The sequence below is a fragment of the Triticum dicoccoides genome, chromosome 7B (assembly GCF_002162155.2).
Source record: "Triticum dicoccoides isolate Atlit2015 ecotype Zavitan chromosome 7B, WEW_v2.0, whole genome shotgun sequence".
Lineage (NCBI taxonomy): Eukaryota > Viridiplantae > Streptophyta > Magnoliopsida > Poales > Poaceae > Triticum > Triticum dicoccoides.
Window position 1 is genome coordinate 290,879,247 of NC_041393.1, and position 18,495 is coordinate 290,897,741.

The following is an 18,495-nucleotide window of genomic DNA, read 5'->3' on the forward strand; positions in this document are numbered from 1 at the left end:
TTTATTTTATTTGGACAGCGCTGCAGCAGCAGGAGAGTGGAAGTGTGAATAAAATACAATACATTTTTAGGGGAGCTAGACAGCTTTCTGACAGCCAAACACAAGCCCAAATTAGCTCATTAATTAGAAGTTGCTGGTGTAGTACTAACTATTAGTCGTTGCTCAAAAAAAGCTATCTATTTAAGCTAAATTTCCTTTAAAGACAATCCGTATTGTACTGTCCGATTTTGACTCACTACATGACTCCTAATCCTACACGTCTAGGAAAACATCTAACCATATCATTATATAAAGTGCTTCATATCACGTCCTACTAGCACAACAAGACTCATCGCCGACTGATCCGTCTTCTCATATTCGAAGCAACTTGACGACTAAGCAGGCAAAGGTTACAGGGTATTATATATTTCCTCTCTTTAATCTGTGCATTATTTTAGCTTCCTTATCAGCCAATATATTCTCATAAAACCTTTGTCCTCAGGTGATCTACATTAGTCAAATTGCTAGATCATAGTCTCAGAAAACAAACAAGAGGTATGGTCACATACACTCATCCCTCTGCTTATATCACATAATCATCATTCAACCATAATTTTACAAGACAGACATTCATAAATGACCCATGATGCACTTTCTCAATAGCTACTTTTTCATGATGTCGGGAATATCAAACACACGAAAAGACCGCTAAATTGAAGGTATGGCAACAACTCCAGCAACTTGCATCCAATATACGCCGGCGACACCCAAACGATCAAAGGCACAAAGAAACGTCCAATGAACTAAAGACACAACATCAGCACCATCAGCCTCAGGTAATATCCCCATGAATCTTCATGTGTGTGCCTGCATTTTGATCTCAGCTCAACATTGCGTCAAAACTCTTCTCATACTGAACTATAAAGCTCTTTTTTTTCATGCATCCTAACACTACCATGATAATAATGTGAAAGCTACAAAATGAGAAACACGGTTGAACAATTATTGATATATAGTTCCCTACCAAATAAACAACATTAATCTCCAGATGTACTGTATGTGACAACATCCATTGGTAGTCTCATATGTCACCAAACGCACTTGCATGCCTTCAAAGGCAAAACACTATTAAGCACACTCTCTGTAGAGAAATATAATAGTGTTTAGATCACTACTTTAGTAATCTAAACGCTCTTTTATTTCTTTACGGGGGGAGTACAACATAAATCATATTACATGATACTATGTTAAGAAAACTATACGCACTGACGAAATCACATTTGCAGATATGAGAGCCCAACATACGTTAGACCCAGCAGCTCACCAAACAAAAAGAAAGAAAGAACAACCTCTAAACTCAAGGAGTACAAAGCGGACAAGGACTGCAGAGGGAAGAAGAAACGCGAACACAGAGGCTCCTAAACGATTTAGAAAGTCTAATGCTGAAGAAGAAGATAGGGAATTGAAGCGTGCCAGAAGCGAAACCAACAAAAACAACACTAGAGTCAATGTTGGAGACAACAACAGTACCAGAACCTCGACAAGTGCTAATAGCAAGCCATGGAACTTTGGAAGGCCAACATACAAATGCCAATATTGCAAAGCATTGCTGTGGTGCGAAGAAAGATTAAATTCAAACAAAGGAACTACGACACCCTCTTTTGGAATATGCTGCAAAGAAGGGAAAATCGATCTGCGGCCACTAAGAGAACCTCCACTATACCTTAGAAACCTCTTAAGAAGTGAAGGGCAGGATTCGGTAAACTTCAAAGAAAATATAAGGTCGTACAACTCAATGTTTTCATTCACATCGATGGGAGGAGCTGTGGACAAGGAAATAAACACTCGCAAAGGACCTTATGTTTTTCGTTTGCATGGACCAAACTACCACCATATCGGAACTCTTTTGCCTCAAGATACAGACAAACCTCGGTTCGCACAGCTATACATCTATGATACCGAAAATGAGGTGGAAAACAGGATAAGTGCGTCAAGATGCAATGATAATAAACCAACAGTGGACCCTAACATCGTCAAAGAACTGAAAATAATGCTCGACGACAACAACATCCTCGCAAAAACATTCAGAATGGCAAGAGATAGATTCCAAGAAGGAGACTACCATGATTACACACTTCAGATACTAGGCAAAAGGAACGAAACACACAACCTTCCATCCGCATTTGAAGTTGCAGCATTGGTAGTAAGAGATCCAACCGGAGAGAGTGAAGGACGTGACATTGTTGTTGAGTACAAAAATATGGAGCCGCAAAGGATATTTGAGATCCACCCGAAATTCATGTCCATGCAATATCCGCTGTTGTTCCCATATGGAGAAGATGGTTTTAAACTTGAGATACCCTACAAGAAAACAAAAGGAGGTACAAACAGCATGAAATACATAACGTTGTTGGACTACTATGCATTCTACCTACAGCAACGTCCTGATCAAGGAATGTTACTGCTTAAGTCCGGGCATTTGTCACTGTAATTTTGGGTGGATGTATACACATGTATCGAGCAAAATAGACTAAACTGGATCCGACACAATCAAGGAAAGCTATGAGCTGAACTTTACAGTGGATTGCAGGATGCGATTGAGCGAGGGGACACAAGAACAGAGCAAGTTGGAAAGAGGATAATTGTGCCTTCATCTTTTACAGGTGGTAGAAGAAACAAGGCACAATATTTGCAAGAGGCCTTTGCAATATGTCGTTGGGCTGGATACCCAGACCTATTTATAACATTCACATGTAATGCAAAGTGGCCTGAGATCCAATACATGCTAGATGAAGCGGGAGGTGGCCAAAAGCTAGCCGATCGGCCAGATATTGTGGACAGAGTATTTATGATCAAACTGAAGGAGCTAATGAGAGACATAAAAGAAAAGAAATACTTTGGAGAAATAGTTGAAAGTAAGTCACATTGACTATCAATCTTTACTCTTTCTTGTATCATCTTTTATAGTCCGTCAGACTCTTGCTCTTTAGAAACATGCATCATCTTATACTCCGTCAGATTCTAGCTCTTTAGTAACATGCATTCCAATTTTAGCTAAATCTGACAAACTATTAATCAACTGCAGTCATCTACACAATAGAATTCCAGAAGAGAGGACTCCCGCATGCCCACATACTAATATTTTTGAAGGACAAAGACAAGTACCTAGAACCATCGCAAATCGACAAAATAATAAGCGCTGAGATCCCAAACAAGGATGAGGATCCAAAGTCATTTGAAGCTGTTGAGAACTTCATGATGCATGTCCCGTGCGGAGAGGCTAAGAAAAACTCACCATGCATGGTGGACCATAGATGCACCAAGCATTTCCCAAAAAGATACAATGTCAGCACTACCATTAACGAGGATGGATTTCCAGTATATAAAAGGAGGGATGACGGAAGGCAGATAAAAAAAGGAGGGGTGATGCTCGACAAAAGATTTGTCATGCCATACAACCGGAACCTTCTGGTCAAGTATCAAGCTCACATAAATGTCGAGTGGTGCAATAGGTCCAGATCAATCAAGTACCTATTTAAGTATATCCATAAAGATGATGAGCATGTTACAGCCTTACTCAAGGAAAGGGGCACGACAAACGAAACTGACGAGATCAAGAAATACCTAGAGATGAGATACATATCAACATCAGAAGCATGATGGAGGATATTTCAGTTTGATCTTCAGTATCGCGATCCAGCAGTTGAGAGGCTACCTTTCCATCTTGAAAATGAGCAACAAGTCGTTTTTCCAGACTCCACTGATCTTGAAAAGATAGTAACAAGGGACGGATCTAAAATCACCAAGTTCACTCAGTGGATGGAGGCAAATAAAATATACGAGCTAGGAAAAGGATTGACTTACGCAGAATTCCCTACAAAGTTTGTATGGAAAAGCGAAACAAAATGTTGGCAGAAGCGAAAAAGGGACTATGCAATTGGAAGAATCTACTATGCACATCCCGCAAGTGGCGAGAGATATCATATGAGGATGCTTCTAAACACCAAGAAAGGATGCACATCATTTGAGGACATTAGGACCGTTGATGGAGTCATTCACCCAACATACAAATCAGCATGCCAAGCCCTCAGATTTATCGATGATGACACCGAGTGGATTGACTGTATCAATGAAGCATCAAGTTGGGCATCCGGAACACAACTGCGTCAGTTATTCACCACCATATTGTCCCATTGCGAAGTCAAACCCAAAGGTATTGTGGGATTCAACATGGGAGGCGTTGTGTGAAGATATGCAATACAAAAGAAGGACTATTCTAAACTTTCCAACACTTCGGCTTATAAACACACATAAGAAAGCGTATGGTCTGATTGAGATAGAAAAACTGATGAGGCAAGTAGGAAAGTCACGAAAGGACTATCCAGACATAGAACTACCATATGCCGCAGAGCTAGAAGAACTTGGGAACAGACTAATAAACAAAGAGGTCAACTACGACATGGACAAACTCAAGGATGAGCACAAAATCATACTAAACAATCTTAACCAAGACCAGAAAAAGGCCTATGATGCAATAATGGAGTCAGTCCACAAAGGCCTAGGAAAGCAGATATTTGTCGAAGGCTACGGTGGCACAGGAAAAATCTATCTATGGAAAGCAATAACAACAAAGCTCAGATCAGAGGGGAAGATAGTGCTTGCGGTAGCATCATGTGGCATTGCAGCGTTGCTTCTCCAAGGTGGAAGAACATCACACTCAAGGTTCCGTATTCCACTTAATATCACTGAAGAATCAACGTGTGAAATAAAACAAGGCTCGCATTTGGCTGAACTGCTAAAGAAGACCTCACTTATATTGTGGGATGAGGCTCCTATGGCAAACAAACACTGCTTTGAGGCACTAGACAAAAGCCTTAGAGATATTCTAAGATTCACTAATGTAAACAGCGATGAAAAGCCATTTGGTGGAATGACAGTTATACTAGGAGGCGACTTCAGAAAAATCCTGCCAGTTATAACCAAAGGAAGGAGAGAGCAGATAGTAAATGCTTCAATCAAAAGATCATATCTGTGAAAACACTTTGAAATATTTGAGTTAACACAAAACATGCGGCTGAAGTGTTTGTCAGATGATCCAATACAAAAGCAAAAGGTCGCTGAATTTGCAGAGTGGATACTACAGATTGGCGATGGGAAAACAACATCAGATGAAGGAGAGGATTGGATAAAAATACCAAAAGACCTACTGCTAGAGAAAGGAGAAAATCGTAAAGAACAAATCGTTAAAAGCATATACCCAAATTTGCTGCAAAAATACCGTGAGCGGGATTACCTAGAAGAAAGAGCAATATTATGTCCAAGAAATGATACAGTCAAGGAGATAAATGACCACATAATGAGCCAAATACAAGGTGAAGAGGTGACATACCTAAGCCTGGACACAGTCTGCAAGGCAACGACAAATACCAACATCATGATGAACATGCAGCCTACTGAGTTCCTCAACACCTTAACGTCTCCAGGAATACCAGACCATAAGTTAAAACTGAAGGTGGGTTTGCCGGTCATGCTCCTACGCAACATCAACCAAGCAGCAGGCTTATGCAACGGTACAAGAATGACAATTACACAACTTGGAAATAAATACATCGAGACACAAATAATCACAGGAACACATGTCGACGATAATGTATACATACCTCGAATCATCATGTCACCAAGCGACTCAAAATGGCCATTCGTGCTGAAAAGAAGGCAATATCCATTATCAGTGTGCTTCGCAATGACAATAAACAAGAGCCAAGGTCAGTCCTTAAACAAGGTAGGCATATATTTGCCTAAGCAAGTGTTCTGCCATGGACAACTATATGTGGCATTATCAAGAGTGACAAACAAGGAAGGATTGAAGGTGCTGATCGATGACGAAGAGTGTCCAACCGAAGATGTCGCAAAGAATATTGTTTACAAAGAGATTTTTTAATTGATAGTGCAGTTCCTCAAGTCATTACACAATTCATGTATAATTACACAGAGTCACAGACAACCTTACCATACATTTTGAACAACACATTTACTTGGTTGGCATGTTAAATTTTTAAATAGTTATTAATCCATATATATATATATATATATAGAGAGAGAGAGAGAGAGAGAGAATCCATCCTACCACCCGGTGGTAGTTACCCCACATGTCTCATATACTAGCATGTGGTAATATATATACTATTTTATTATTTTAAATATGTTCATATACTATATCTAAGATATTTCAAAACAAGGTACATGAAAAAATTACATATGAGCACATAGTTTTTGTTATATTTGTGAAATATGTACATATTTGTACGTAAAAAAGAGCATACTCAAAAATGGTTACATACTATCTAAAAATTTGTATATATACAACCTAATCATTTTTATATACTACATACTACATGTACATACTCTCGGTTTCGACAGATACTACATACAACATAGAAAACGCAAGTGGTGGTAACTACAACTTCTTGTAGGAAACATTTGTCCGACATATATATATGTTTGATCTTTCTGTAAAATATTAAATTTAATATTAGTTATTTATCCTTGAATATTTTAAACACAAAAAATATCGTAGCAGATGAAACAACAAAATCACCAATGGATTCCACCTACAATAAGCTTTTCGTAATCTCCCACATTATAGCCACGACCCACAACGAAAATATATTCACGATTAATCTGAAAATCCAAATCTTTTAAAAACGTTCTATAGAAAGTTCACCGATTAATTCCCCTAAATAGCCATTACTAATCTCTCACAATCTAACACTCACATCTCTCTCACGAATAGTTTCCGATTCCCCAAATCTCCTCAATTTGTCTCTCTAAAAACATAGGCATTAGACTCCTCGAGCGAATAAATGTATGCGTACATATGGATCTTTAATCTTTCAATAAAATATATAAATTTCTGTTCATCAGTTTTGTATCTAATCTCCTCAATTTGTCTCTCTAAAAACATAGGCATTAGCCTCCTCGAGCGAATAAATGTATGCGTACATATCGATCTTTAATCTTTCAATAAAATATATAAATTTCTGTTCATCAGTTCTGTATCCGTGAACTAACTCTATCATGTTTGTACACATAAGTTCTTTCTACATTAATATTTCTATAAATTTAGAAGTAATTTCTGAAAGCAAAAAATACAGATTATACCTTTTTCATTTGGCAATGGATATCAACTCTACTGAATATACCATCATCTCTCTCCTACCACATACTTCCAGAAGATCACGATACCAACTCTAATCCCTCTAATGAATAGTCCCCAATTCTCAATCTCTTCTGTATCAGATCCAAGAAAAGGTTCCTGCAACAAGGAGATTTAAATATCTTCTTTACTAAATCTTGAGCGTGGTTGTGGCATGGAGATTTTACCCAACAATTTCTAATCTGGGATGACATTTACCTCATGTGAATGCACGGAAATTAGGGATTTTACCTGTGAAGGGCTGAAGGCTCCCTCAAATCCATTCGGAAAAAGAGATCGGGAGAGACGCTGCGGCATACATCTTCCATCCGCTGAAGCTATGGTTGGCGGCGGTACGCAGCCGAGCCAGCGACGAGCGCATGCGTCGGTGCTGCCACTGAAAAGCAGGGGAGAAGAGCTGCGCTAGAGGCCTTCTTGGTTGGACCATTTACAAAATTAAGGCTGTGGTAAAAAAATGAACAAAAGGAGCACGGTTTCTTGACGATATTTTGGTCCAATATTTTTCTAGACGATTTTTTTTGAAAACTTTAACCTGGCTTTATTAACATACAGAAGCAGAAGCAGCTAGATCGCTAGCCACCACAGAAGATACAATGTCAGGAACAGCGTCATGCCAATACATGGTACCTCCCTGGGACATATGGGCACCATGGGTAGCCAGAACATGTGCCACTGAGTTACAGGCACGCTTACACACATGCACTTTAAACTCAATAAAGCTAGTAAAAAGAAGAAATTTTGCCTCCCAAAAGAGAATTCCGATACGAGCAGTATCCAATTCATTGGAAAGAAGAGCCGTGGCTAGCACTGTGGAGTCTGTTTCAGTGATGATACGCCCAAACCCAACTTCAGTAGCAAACTCAATCGCCTTCAGACAAGCTATCGACTCTGCATGCAAAGCATCCGACAGGAAGTGGATTTGGCCCATGCCAGCACCGACGACATCTCCAGAAGCATCCCTAACACAAAAACCCCAACCTCCTGTACTGTTATCTTTTAGGAACGAACCATCAATGTTTATCTTTAGGAAGTCGTCAGGAGGCTTAGACCAGCGCTCATTAGGGGCAATAACTGAACATGAAGGTATATGAAGATGTTTAGAAAATTCTGTAACTTGTATAGCAGTAGAGGAAACGATAGCCGCTGCTGACGGACACCTATCACCATTATTAACTGCATTTCTAGCATTCCACAAATTCCACATCAAACAAATGCAGAACATGGATGTCGCATTCTCCAGGCTTAGTAGAGTTTCGACTGATTGTTTTGCATCAGTACAACTGAGAAGCAAACCCCTTACATGCTCCTGTTTAGCTTCCCGCCAAAGAGCCTTTGAAAATTTACATTTGAGGAAGGCATGGCCACCATCCTCGTCAAGGCGATTGCACATCGGACAGATGGTATCCAGGTCAATTCCACGACGTTTAAGATTTAACCGGACAGGAAGGGTGTTGTGACTCAATCTCCAAAGGAACATGATGATTTTCCTAGGCATTTTCAAACTCCAAAGCTTGGTCCAAACCTTTGTTGCATTTGTTGTCGGATCTGCTACAGTGGAAGTTGATGTTTGACCTGCAGCAACATCGTCCAACTGAAGTTTGAGTTTGTAAGCTGAACGAACCGAAAAGTTACCTTTCGGATCGGGATGCCAGGCTGGAAGATAATCAAATCCCTCCTTAATAGGAATACTCAGAATGTGTGGGACATCATCATCATTAAATACTTGTTGAACAAGATCTTGGTCCCAGTGTCCAGAAATAGGGTCGATCAGATCACAAACCTTCTGAAGTAAAATTTGGCCTCTAACTGTACTAGGTCTTCTAGTACTCCCTCTTGGTACCCATGGATCTTCCCAGATATTAACTTTTGGCCATCACCTATACGCCAGATCAAGCCTTGTTTGATAAGATCGCGACCTTTAAGAATACTCCTCCAAGTGTAAGAGATACCTTTTTTTGGCATGACCTTCAAGAAATCCTCGTGCGGAAAGTATCTCGCCTTGAGTAGTTGAGCGCATAGGGACTCTGGATTTAGAAGGATCCTCCGGGCTTGCTTTGCTAGCATAGCAATATTAAAGGAATAGAGATCTCCGAAACCTAAACCTCCATCCTTCTTCGGCTTAGATAATTTGTCCCAGGCAACCCAATGTAATTTATTTTCTTCATCCATTTGACTCCACCAAAAACGACATATCATGGAAGAGATCTCCTCGCAAATCCCTTTAGTGATATCAAAGCATGACATAGCATAAGTTGGGATCGCCTGAGCCACCGCCTTAATAAGAATTTCTTTTCCGGCTTTGGAAAGTGTTCTCTCTTTCCAACCTTGGATTCTTGCCCAAATTTTCCCTTTCAGATATTGGAAGACTCTTTTCTTAGACTTGCCTATATGAACTGGGATATTTTGGTCCAGTCTAAGAATAGAGTATGCATGGAATCAACTTCACACATAGCCATACAGTTTACGTCTAAGCTTCTATTCGCTCCGTTCCCAAATATAAATCTTTTTAAAAATTCCAATATAAACTACATGCGGAGCAAAATAAGTAAATGTACACTCTAAGATATGTCTATATACATCTGTATATAGTCCGTAATGAAATCTCTAAAAAATTATATTTAGGAACAGAGGGAGTAAAAGACAGTCACAAAAAAATTAAATCGATCATGCATAATTTTCATGAAATGAACAAATTGAATACATAAATAGAAAGGGCATTACCTTTAAATAGTTTTTATGTTAGCTAAATGGTCCAATTCTGAATTCTATATAAAAATATATTTTTTAACACAATACAGATGCAAACACTCACACGTGCACACGTATACTCACTCCTATGAAAACAGGCAAACACACCTTATGAGTGGATTAAAGAGACTAAGTCGGCTCATCAGCAATAGTGTCAAGTCAAGGATATGAACACCGATAAGCTAGGAATATCACTGTACTCCTAACTATATAACCACATGCTGGTTTGCAACAAAAAACACAATACTTAATACCTTCTAACACACACTCACAAATACAATAAAAATCTTTTAAAATAAATCTATCATATATAATTTACATATAATGGAAAAAATTAGCACATACAAAGAAAAAATAATTTCATGCTAAAATATTTAATGAATGCTAAAATATAACATCATAATGTCAAATGCACAAATAAAGTCAAAAGTCCAAGCCAATATAATCATAAATAAATACTCTAGCCGCGCAAATGCGCGGATAGCTCCGCTAGTTCAATAGTAAAGCGCCATATTCCCTGTCTTCATGGGCTTCAATACGGATGAGCATAACCCGGCCCCTCCTGGGCGGTTTATACTCAGTAGTTATATCCCCAACATTAGACCCCAGATTGATTTGAATCTGTTGATATCAATCTTCAATCCTTAAAAAAACTCCTTGATCTTCAAAGAATCTTGTAAACCGCCATGGCATCATTTCCGTATGCACTTGGTAAACCGCCATGACGTCATCTTTTAAGATTGTAATAAATCACCGTGACATCATCTCTATATAAAAACCTTGTAAATACATCCCTTTTCATTAATGATCCTCCGAAAACCAAGGCGATAGCTATGTCAGATATCCATTTTTTGGTTCCTCGATTCCCACGCCTGTCACTTATCCCTTCGCTTGGCCAAGGGTCATTCTTTCCTTTCCCCTTCGTGCCCCTTCACCTCATCATCTTCCTCGCGTTGCCTCAGAGCTTCGAGCGCAGCCGCCACCGTCGACCCTCGCTTCCGCACCGCCAACGGCCGCAACATCAACCTGATCGGACCAGAGAAATGTGATGCCTCCTCCGCTGTTCAGCAGCGTCAGTAAGTACTTCTCTTCTCATATAACAGATCTGCATTAGGGTTTCCGCCGTTCATCAGCGTTCTTCACTGTTCCACGCTTTCTTCTTTTAGATCGCGTAGTTTGATCTGAATCTGATAGTAAAGGCGAGCAACAGTAGTTTTAGCATCCCTTTCCAATCACAGAAGATACCCTTCTCTGCATAAGATCCCATCTGAGCATATGTGTTCCTCTGTTGTCGCAATTTTAGGTTTAAAATTTATCCCCTTTTTAGAACTGCGGTGCATCCAAAATTACGACACCAACTTGTGAAATCTGTTTGTACAACACTTAGGAATTTTTCAGATCTGTAACTTCAACACCATTGTAGGCGGTTTATACTTTTAGAAAATGATAACCCACCAGGTACCATTAGCCCTCTTTTTAAACCGCCAATTCATCCTTAATATAAAACTTCGGGTTATCATGCGCACAGGTTTCAATTTGTTTTTCCTGTCTTAAACCGGATTTTCTGCATCAATCAAAACCTTGAACCGGCCTTGGTCCTCTTTTCCAGCTTCCTGTTCAAATGGCCAAGACGTTTTATGCTTGCAATTGGGTCCCTTCCCGGGTTACTGAAGAGTAACTGACTGGGTATGTTATGACTGACGCTTTAGCGAGCAAGGAAACCATCCACTGGAGAGTCCCCAGTTTAGAAAATCCTCTTGAGCCTCAGAATGACGAAGTGATTGTTTTTACTGACCATTTGAATCAAGGGTTCAGCCCTCCCGGATCAAAAAAATTCCGCGATGTGCTTGCCAGCTTCCAACTCCACCCTCAAGATATTGGACCAAACTCTGTGTCCAATATTTGCGATTTCCAAGTGTTCTGTGAGGCCTATCTTTAGGAAGAACCCACAGTTGAACTGTTCAGAGATTTCTTTCATTTGAACCGTCGCACAGAATTCACAGACGGACCCAACACTGAGCTTGGTGGGATGGCAATTCAAAAGAGGAGAGATGTCAATTTCCCCCACGCCAAGCTTCATAGTCACCCCAAGGACTGGAATCACACTTGGTTTTATTGCAAAGACACATCTCCAGCTGGCGAAAATCCTCTACCGGGTTACCGCCCTCACCGTCTTAGCAATACTCATCCGTTCCCTCAGAGGCTGACTGCCAAGAAACGGTCCAACTATGCACCACAACTCTCAAAACTCAGAGCCTTTATGACAAACGGTTTAACAGGTGTTGACTTCGTCCGTTGCTGGATATCTTGGAGCGTTCTGCCTTTAAGCCGACGCCCCAGTTTAATGTGTGAGTACATAGGGGGCTTAAAAGATCCTCAACGTCATATTGATATTCAGCTAACAGAGGATGAAGTTACTGAAGCTGTTAAGAAAATACTGAATGAACCGGAAGCTGTCTGCAGTCAAGTAGGGCTTAGTCCCTTCTGCACTTCCAATAAACCGCCAACTGTAAGAATTGCCTCATTTTTACCTTAATCCGTCCTTTCTTAATATCCCTTTCTAATTTATTATCCATCTGTGCAGGGTGATGATCCGTTCTGGAAGAAGAAATCTCAAGATAAGTCGGCCAAGCCCCAGGATAAACCGGCAAGAGCACCCCGCAGCAAGACTAAGGCTATAAAGAAGCCAGCAAAGACGAAAATCGCCGAACCCTCTGATTTACCCAGTGATGAAGAGCTTGATGACCTGGACTCGGAGGTAGAATTAGATTCTCTTGGTTCTTTTTTCATACACCTCATTGACAATGATTATTATCAGGATGATGCGGAAGCTAGCCACGCTGGTGATGCAGAGGTAATTTTTCTATCCTCCGATTCAAATCATGTGCCAGTACCAAAACTTCGTTGAGCAGTCTGGAAAGTAAAACATTCACACCCTCTTGCTCATTTGGATCCGCACTTTTCTTTGAAGACACATCAGCAAGAAGCTCGCCGCACAACCCGGCACAGTGGTCAAGTGGTTACCTCTTCCGGCTTACCATATTCCCTGGTTCGCAAACGTCGTCAAGAGGTCTCTTGTACTTCTAATACACTTTATCCCAAGGCGAGTTACTTCCGATATCCTCTTAATCCGTCAGATTTGAATTATCAGGGAACTTCCAATTCATCCTCCGGCGATTCATCAACCACACAGATACCTCCACTCAAGACCGTTCCTGGGTAAGCATAATAGTCTTTACTTTTTATGCCTTGCACCGGTTTACTGTATTAACCTTCTGCACTTGTCCGTTTTAGTGCCAAAGCCAGACTTAGCAAGAAAGCTAAACTGACTACCCCAACTGATGATAATCCGGCGACTGAACCTGAGAGGACCTCAGAGGCTGCATGCCAAAACACCGACATTGCTCTAGATGATCCGGTACCTCAGGGTCAGGACACTTTTGCTAAACCACCAGAAATGAATCCAACAAGCCAATCTGCTGATCCGCCAAGCCCAGCTGCCAATCCACCAAGTCCAGTAAGAACACCTGCTAAACCGCCAAGCCCAGACAAGACTGTTGATGGTATGACAGATGATGTTGTAATTACTGGCTTTGGCCATACTGCTCCTGGCAACCCTATCGCTTTATCAAAGCATAGTGCCAAGGAAGAATTTTCTACTGCGGACAAGGGCAAGTGGAAAACTAATTTGTCAAGTTATGCCCACCTCTCTGCTCAAGACATCCACTCTGGATACCTAAACCGTTTGTATACCAGCCGTGATTATGAAGCCAGTTTAGTAAACCTGATGAAAGAGCGATATGAGGTAAATATCTGTTCCGTTGAATAACTTCTTTTTCCTTATATCCTGCTTCAATTGTCAACTCTAGTAGCCCCCAAGGGCCGGTTCATCAATATGAATGTGAACCAGGACTTATAGTAGGAGAAGATTGGATTTTGCTTGTGTAGCCCCTTTCAAATCGGTTTATACTGTTAGGATAATCCTAATTATACATCAGAATTCCTTTCAGTCATTAACATGATCTGGTTCATGCAGTAAAACTTGATAACCTTTAATTGATCCTATATGCATTAGCCCCCAAGTGCCAAGTATATAACTTGTTGTATGCTTGGGACTTAAAATATCATTTGAGAAAAAAGCATTCCGCATTAGCCCCCAAGTGCCAAGTGTATAACTTGTTATGTGCTTGGTACTTTGAAAAAAGTATCACCAACTTATTGTCTGTCTTTTGCAGGCTGACTTGACCAACAAAGATTCTCAAATCGTCGATCTCCAGGAAAATATCAAGTCCCAGCAAGCCGAAACTTCAAAAGCCAAAGATGAGTTGAAGGGCGCTTTAACAGCCATGGAGCAATTAAAGGATGGCTTCAAAGGCGAGCGGGCAGACTAGGAGACTGAAAAATCCACTTTGCTGAAATGGGCGGAGGATGCTGAGGCGGCACTTAAACCGGTGGCGGAAAAGTTGACTGGTTTGAAGCGACAGATCAACGCTATGACTTCTGCCATCTTTGTTAAGTAGCCTTGTGATGAACCGTACTTAATCATCCTTGAAACTGCTGGTTTAACAATAATATTATAACCATTGCAGGTAGTCGTGTTGCCCATCTCGGTTCAGATATGTGCAAGAAATTGAAGGCTGCCTATACATTGATAGAGCAGTTATATACCGGCGCTCAACGGGTCATCTGCACAGCCTCGTACAATAAACCGCCACCAACATTAATCAAGGACACATTGGCCAAACTATCCATGACACTTGCCCAGCTAGAAGAGGTGAAGAGATCTGTTGCAAGGGCTGGCGCTTTATCTGTACTGACTCGGGCTAAGGCTTGGATAGCTGATGTTGATCCGGAAGACATTGGAAATGGATATCCTAGCCAAAAAGAAGACGGGTCGGAGTTTGACAATGATGCCCTTAAAGCCTTGACAAAAGAGATGCGCCCGCTTGCAAGTAGATTGGCCGAAGAGACTGATTTGTCTTTCCACCGGTCCATCTATGATGCAGACAACAGACGGATCGATGCGTCGGTTTATGAAGCCCAAAATCTAATCCCGCCAATCCGTAAGCACACTTATGCCCCTGATGTTAAACCGTTAGATCTTATAAGCGATGAAGCTGTCTTCCGAGCTTTGTCTGGAATTGACTGGGCAACCATTGACTTCCAGCCAGTGGGTGGGGAGGCGGAGGTTGAACCGGCCCAAGATGATCCGCAACCTTCTCATCAAGCTGAAGAAGAATCATAATTCGGAAGTCAGTTTATCGTTTGTGCACCGTCCTCTATACGAGAAACAATTATCCTTTTGGGCAGTTAAAACGCCTTGTAATAGGCTAGCTTAAAACACTTGGTCTACTATGCCATCGTGCATAGCTTGAAACACTTGGTCTGCTATGCCATCGTGCATAGCCACTTTCCCGAGACTGTCAATTTGTCATGATATGCAATGTCTGCCTATGATCTTTAACAGTTTTATGCAAACCTGTTTTCTGCATGTGATAAACTTAAAATTGCCGTGGCGGTTTACCATCGGACGGGTTATAATACCTAATATAAAGCCAGAGTTTTATAACCAAGGCTGTAAAACTATGAAATATGAAATATATCATACTTATGATATTAAATCACATCATTGGTGTACCAACTTCTTTGTAGTAAGGGTGATAACCCAGATCTTGAGTGTTGATAACTCCACCATGCTGTGCTGGTTTATAATAAGCCATGTCGGGTTATCATAAAAACCGGATGATCATCCTGGCGACTTATAGTCAATGCCAGACTGGGTTAATAAGCACCGGTTTAAGATTGGTCGTGTACTAACAACTGATAATTGAAAGCCACGCCAAATTTAACAAACACTAGGTTATATTGATGACTTATAGTCAGGTCGGGTCAATAGACACCGGTTTATCTCAAAACCTTATCAAAGGAGAAAAAACTTGGCAAAAGAAAGCAAATGAAAACTTGTAGTCGAGGCTTTTCAAGGTTTGCCAGACCCAAATTCGAGGCTTTTCATGGGCTGCCAGGCCGCTGAGTTAAACCATTTTACAAAGCCTTTTAAGATGGACCTCACATTAACAAATCGTCATTTTAACTTTGACAAGTTCAGGGTCTGTATAAGATTGACTTGTCAAACGTTCGACGGGTCATACCAGTATTACCTGGACGGAGTTGCTTACTTGATGAAGGCAGGTTAACCCGGGGTTTTAGGTGAATACACCTGGCTTCCAAGCCTGGCTTGATAGCCTATTACAAGGGTCCTTTCAAACTCTTTGTTGCTGTGCACAAAGAGCCCCCAAGTAACATTGTGAGCTGTGCTCAATCGGTACCTACGTTTGAGCTGTGCGTGGTAACAGACTCTCTTTGGTCCCTTGGGTGTGAAGCTCCCAAGCTCTATAAGCCGGTTTAATGTGTAATTAGAACTCCGCTTTATAAGCATAAGCTCCCATGTAACCAAGAAGACATATAAGACGAAATGGCAGAGGCCCCGCTTTAGCAAGGATGCCAGTTTATTTATTGATCATAATATGTACATTGTCTAAAATATATACATAGTAGGAGCCTGTGGCTCAGGTGTAGTAAGGTCGAAGATGAGCTATATTCCACGGCCGACGAGTCTCCTCCTCCGACTTGCGTGAGTCCTTGTGCTCTCGAACATCGATGAGGTAGTATGACCCGTTGTTCAGATTCTTGCTGACCACAAAGGGCCCTTCCCAAGGTGGGGATAACTTGTGCATATCCGTCTGATCCTGGATAAGCCGGAGCACTAAGTCGCCTTCCTGAAAAGCTCTGGTTTTAACCCAGCGGCTGTGATAACGCCGCAGGTCTTGCTGATAAATCGCCGAGCGAGCTGCCACAATATCCCGTTGTTCATCTAACAGGTCGAATGCATCCTGGCGTGCTTTTTCATTGTCCGCTTCAACATAAGCTGCCACTCGGGACGAGTCATGAAGAATATCACTTGGGAGAACTTCTTCTGCTCCATGAACCATGAAGAAGGGTGTGTAATCCGTAGATCTATTGGGGGTGGTGTTAATGCTCCATAAAACGGAAGGCAACTCTTCCACCCAACAACCCGGCGTCCTCTGTAAAGGGACCATAAGCCGGGGCTTGATACCCTTGAGGATTTCCTGATTAGCTCTCTCCGCTTGACCATAGACTGGGGGTGAGCCACTGACGACACATCAAGCCGGATGTGCTCACGTTGACAGAACTCTTCCATGGCACCCTTGGAGAGATTCATGCAATTATCTGTTATAATGCTGTGTGGAAAGCCAAAGTGGAAAATCACATTTTTCATGAATTGAACCGTCGTGGCTGCATCAGACTTGCTCACTGCCTCTGCCTCTACCCACTTGGTGAATTTATCAACCGCCACCAAAAGGTGGGTCTACTTATCCTTAGACCTCTTAAAAGTCCCAACCATATCCAACCCCCAAGTTGCAAACGGCTAGGTGATTGGAATCATCCTCAATTCCTGAGCCGGAACATGAGCTCGACGTGCAAACTTCTGACATCCATCACACTTTCTGACCAGATCCTCCGCATCAGCATGGGCCGTTAACCAATAAAAACCGTGCCGAAAAGCCTTAGCCACCAAGGATTTTGAACCGGCATGATGACCACAATCTCCTTCGTGGATTTCACGCAAGATCTCACAGCCTTCTTCAGGGGAAACACAACGCTGAAACGCCCCTGAGACACTGCAACGGTGTAACTCGCCATTGACAATAGTCATGGACTTAGACCGCTAGATTATCTGCCTGGCCAAAACTTCGTCCTCTGGTAACTCGCCCCGGTTCATATACGCCAGGTACGACACTGTACAATATGGGATAGCATGAAGAACCACCACCAATTGAGCTTCCGGGCCAGGAATAGCCAGATCCTCCTTCGTTGGTATCTTGACCGATGGATTATGCAGAACATCAAGAAAAACATTAGGCGGCACCGGTTTACGCTGGGACCCGAGCCGGCTTAAAGCGTCCGCCGCTTCATTCTTGCGTTGATCAATGTGCTCGACCTGATAACCCTTGAAGTGACCGGCAATGATATCCACCTCACGCCGATAGGCCGCCATAAGTGGATCCTTAGAATCCCACGTACCAGGTACCTACTGAGCCACTAAATCCGAGTCGCCAAAGCAACGTACCCGGATTAAATTCATCTCCTTAGCCATCCGAAGACCGTGGAGCAAGGCTTCATACTCAGCTGCATTGTTAGTACAGGGAAACATTAAGCGGAGAACATAACAAAATTTGTCACCTTGAGGGGAAGTAAGAACCACTCCAGCCCCCGAGCCCTCCAATTGTCTGGATCCATCGAAGTGAGTAGTCCAGTATGTGTTATCCGGTTTATCCTCTGGTGCCTGCAACTCTGTCCAGTCGTTGATGAAATCCACGAGCGCTTGGGACTTAATAGCAGCGCGAGGCATATATTTTAACCCGTGAGGCCCAAGTCCAATAGCCCACTTAGCAACCCGGCCAGTCGCCTCCCTGTTCTGAATGATATCTCCCAATGGAGCGGAACTGACCACATAATGGGATGGCCTTGAA

The 18,495-nt window shown here is 41.8% G+C and overlaps 1 long non-coding RNA gene across 12 annotated transcripts in view; it reads right to left on the reverse strand.

Moving 5' to 3' along the window:
* Positions 1-535: 535 nt before the first annotated feature.
* LOC119341028 overlaps positions 536-18,495 on the reverse strand; it is a 35,706-nt gene continuing 17,746 nt past the window's right edge. The window contains exons 4-9 of one of the 12 annotated variants that reach the window (XR_005164832.1): positions 7,427-7,571; positions 7,141-7,294; positions 5,640-5,683; positions 5,369-5,512; positions 1,004-1,088; positions 536-846 (exon numbers count right to left, since the gene is read on the reverse strand). This is a non-coding gene — a long non-coding RNA (uncharacterized LOC119341028). Of the gene's footprint in view, positions 5,273-5,368; positions 5,513-5,639; positions 5,684-7,140; positions 7,295-7,426; positions 7,572-18,495 lie in introns of all 12 variants that reach the window. The other 11 variants (XR_005164831.1, XR_005164833.1, XR_005164824.1 and 8 more) reach the window with 11 other exon arrangements.